Genomic DNA, 4500 nt, shown 5'->3' with positions numbered 1-4500 from the left:
ATATATATATATATATATATATATATATATATATATATATATATATATATATATATATATATATATATATATATATATATATATATATATATATATATATATATATATATATATATATATATATATATATATATATATATATATATATATATATATATATATATATATATATATATATATATAATATATATATATATATATATATATATATATATATATATATATTCCTATCAGTAAACTACACTGTTTAAAAACAGCTTTTGACATACATACATGCATACTTAATAAATAGGCAAACAACGATTTATAAGCATAAGGAAACGTTTTACTGATAGTGGAACATACATGTTTAGACATGACATTGGTCTGTCTTCTTCAGGTAAGAGCAGTACTAATCAATCCAAGATTTATATATTGTTACAAAGACAATAGGAATTAAATGTGACAGAACTGGTGTCAGCAGGTGACAGGATATAGATAGAGGTGAAGTGTATGAATGGTGAATACTTGAATAAACCTTGCCAAGTTCAGCTGATGTTGCTAGGGGTCATTATCATGGTTTAGCAAGAGGCCATTTGTTTTGATGATTTCTATAGTTTCTTTCAGTCTCTTTCTTTCTTAGTTTTAGGTTGGTGTAGGAGAAGAATTTCATCCCAAAGTATTTTGTGACCTGTTCCATATTGATATCTTAAGGCAGATAACTGGAAATCACCTCTATGCATATAACTTTGATGTTCTTTGCATCTTATTTCTAAGGGATCTGATGTTTGCCCTATTTATTTATTTCCACATGGGTTACTGTATATGCCCTGTTTTTGTTCTTTTCATAGGGATACTTTCAAGTTAGGTAGTACGATGTTAATTTTATTTGAGGGTTTGAATACAGTTTTTACATCAATGCTTAAATTATTAAAAAGTCTAGTAATTTTATTAGCAATTTCTGGCACAAAAAGAAATGAAACAAATTTGTTGTGTTTTGTTAAAGGTCAGAGATAACAATATTTTTCATTGTTTTGAAGTTTGATACATGCCCTATCTATGATGCTGGTGTTAAAACCATTCAAACACTTAACTTCTATCCTGTCACCTGCTGACACCATTTCCATCACATTTAATCCCTATTGTCTTTGCCATAGTATTTGTAGTAACTGAATGATTTAGTTAATACTTAATATTGTAAAAGTAAATTTCAACTTTTGTACTCATTAAATTTCTAGAGTGTCAATATTACAACTGAGGCACGTTAATTTCTCTTTTGATACAAGCTTCATTCTCATGTTTTGAACTATATTTATCATTTTATTTATTATTATATGTTTTTATTATTTTCATTATAAGCTATATTCTATATTATATAATTGAGATACACTTTTGTATTTCTAGCATAATCAGGAGGCAGAGCTACAGAAGTCTACATCTGTCTCTGGTACTTCTGCCCAAATGTTGCAGAGTACTGTATAGAATCAATTAAGTACAAGTCTACACACCCTTTTCAGAAGCACATCAGTAACAAATTCATCACTTTTACTGTCAGTACACTGCAACTCTTCTCAGTGGTGGAGTCAAAAGATTTTCAAGATCTAACGGCTGCCATGGATTCTCAGTACATTCTTCCCAGTCGCAAGCATCTGTCCACAATGTTGATCGAGAGCAGGTTTGATAAATTCCAAGAAAAAGTCATCTCTCTACTGCAATTTGTACCCAACTTCAATGCCACTATGGATATCTGGAGTAGCAGACAAATGTACAGATATCTTCGAGTCACTGGTCGTTTTATATTTGACTGGAAAATGCAAATAGTCATGCTGGCGTTTCAAGTGGCGTCACACATCTTATAACACTGCAGCTCAATCTTTTTAGCATCAACAACAAGGTGTCATATGTGACATCTGATAATGTATCTAACATAAGCAAGGCTTTCTGCTTACTTGGATTTGAACCACAAACACTACCTAGTGTGAGAGATGGTGATAGCTCATCTACAGATAGTGATTCAGAAAAGAAACTTTTGGATGAATCTAAATCCACAAACAACTTATCTAAATTTCTTCCTGAACATGACCCCTGCTTTTCCCACACACTACAGCTTGTGGTTAAGGATGGCATAAAAAAAGCTGGACCACTGCTGAAAGTAATTTCCAAAACATCAGCCATCAAATCAAAAATCAATGCAAGCAACTGATCTACTTGAGGGAGAGGCCAGAGTTCAGTTGGTAACACCAACACAATGGTCTCTATTGAAGATTCCCCAGGATAAGTTGGATAATCTAGATACTGGTACATCGAAATTTACTTTTCATGATTGAACTGTGCTTGCAGGTTTGGTGACAATACTGACACCTTTTGAAGAGGCAACAGATTTCGCCCAGGGTCAGAACATTGTTACCTCCAGTTATGTAGTGCCATGTATTTATGGCTGACGACTGAGAGTGACAGCATGCAGTCCAGATATAATTTCAAACTTGTTTCAGCACTGAAGAAATCTGTTCACATCTAGCCAACTCAATATGAGCAACAAAGTGTTGTCTGCTTGGCTGCAGCATTGGATCCCAGATTTAAACTTGATCAGAATTTTAGCTAGACCTATGGTTTATGAATCTAATCGAATACTCCTGCACCAAGAAGTCGAGAAAGTTTCCTCAACAAATAATCCTACAACCATGGAACCAAAAGAGAAATGTAAATCCCTCACAAAAGAAGTAAGCTCTTTAGTTTTTTGCTGCCTCCAAGAAACCATCCACCTCATCTTCAGAGGATATAAAGATCAACACCTACCTTGATGGTTCTTACATTCCTGAAGAAAGCAGCCCTCTAGGTTATTGGAAGATCCATGAAAAACACTTTACTACCCTATCTCTACTAGCCAAATGCTACCCGAGTGTTCCAGCATCCTCTTCCCCTGTTGAGTGTTTGTTTAGCATTGGAGGCAGAACCTTCACACCTAATTGCTCCCACCTCACTGACAAGATATTTGAGAAACTGATGTTCATAAAGAATTATGGACAATTATAACATCTATAAGTATCCTTTAAAAGTATACTTTTATTCTAAAAACTTTGTTACTGCATTCTGAAAAATAAAAGTATTGAAATGTTATATTTGTTCAAAGTTTGTTTCAGTTTCTAAAACGTTTATTTCATAAAAGTATTGAAATCTTATCATCTGCTGTTTTATCATTATTACATATTAACTGACAAAGTATTCATGAATACATTCCTATGTATTTTTATTCGATTACTGATCTCCAGTATTTGTCCCATCCATATCACTCAAACATTCTTGATGTTTGCATACACAAGAAAGAGCACTACAAGGCAGTATAGAATATTATCAAAAAGAAGGCTGATAATCTATAACAGTCTAGTTGCACTTTATTAAAGTTTCTTGTTGCTAAGAGATAATATTTCACTTTCAACTTGTACAGTAACTGATACTTCCATATAAGTTAGATTTACAACTGTTTAATTACAAAGTACAGTTGATCTGTGTTTATCACCATGTAACTGAAATAACATTAAAACATTTTACTTTTTACCAGTCACTCTCAAAATGCATTAAAAAATCTTTATTTTTTTCAAATGACATATTCCAAAGCATCAAACCTTCTCACTTAATAGACCTCTGACTGACTTTTACTATTTACTAATCATGGGGTCCTTATATTGCATCATTTTGTTATTACACTGTAGTTGAAACTTGGTTTGATACAAAATAAACTTTATGCTTATTTTTGGTTCTATCTTACACCTATAAAAAAAGCAAAAAACTTGTGTGTAAAAGATCAAAACACATTCAAACTAAAACATGAGCTCAAACATTTCCCTTATATGATCAAGAATGTTTTAACACTTATCTCCTACAGTTTGAAATGGCAACTACAATTCATATAAAAAAATATATAAAAATTATTTTACATGAATAAATCAAAGCTATGAAGAGTTCAGTAAAATATTTTACTCAAATTTTACAAATAACAGCTTGATAACTTTTACAAATACAGTGACATGGGAATATTACATATCTTCTGATGGCAAAGGATACAAGCATGGATCCTGAAAAAAAATGTAGGTTTATAAGAATAACAAGAGTATCATATAAAGAAACTCCTTTTATCTAGTTACAGACAAAAAAATTCTTTGTTAATCTTAATGACCATATAAACACACTTTTCATGTGTGAATAACAGAAAAAAAATCTTAAAACAAGCAAGCATTGTACATACATATATATGCAACACAGAAAGTAATTTTTTAATCAATGTATGGCAGAAATAAATAACTTACAAGCAATAAAATATACATATCTTATTCCTAAAAGGATTACAGTATCTAATTCTTCCACACTTTAACTTCCCTCACACAGGTTCTATTAAAGGTCACAAAAATACAGAATAAATGACTGATCCTATTATGATGACTATGAATAACTTACATTGCATTTAGCCTAGAAATAGAAGAAACTTATTTAGCCCTGAAGGAGGATTTAATATCACTTTAAAAA

The 4500-nt window shown here is 31.3% G+C and overlaps 1 protein-coding gene across 1 annotated transcript in view; it reads right to left on the bottom strand.

The window, feature by feature from the left end:
- The window catches only part of LOC106473974 (protein archease-like), a 41725-nt gene that overhangs the window by 15730 nt on the left and 21495 nt on the right, over positions 1–4500 (bottom strand). The window contains exon 5 of the mRNA XM_013934663.2: positions 4042–4052. The gene's annotated coding sequence lies outside the window, so the exon portion shown is untranslated. The remainder of the gene's footprint in view (positions 1–4041; positions 4053–4500) is intronic.

This window comes from Limulus polyphemus, unplaced genomic scaffold (assembly GCF_000517525.1).
Source record: "Limulus polyphemus unplaced genomic scaffold, Limulus_polyphemus-2.1.2 Scaffold6691, whole genome shotgun sequence".
NCBI classification, from domain to species: domain Eukaryota; kingdom Metazoa; phylum Arthropoda; class Merostomata; order Xiphosura; family Limulidae; genus Limulus; species Limulus polyphemus.
The sequence above is the reverse complement of the archived record's forward strand: the minus strand, read 5'-3'. Positions and strand labels throughout refer to the sequence as shown.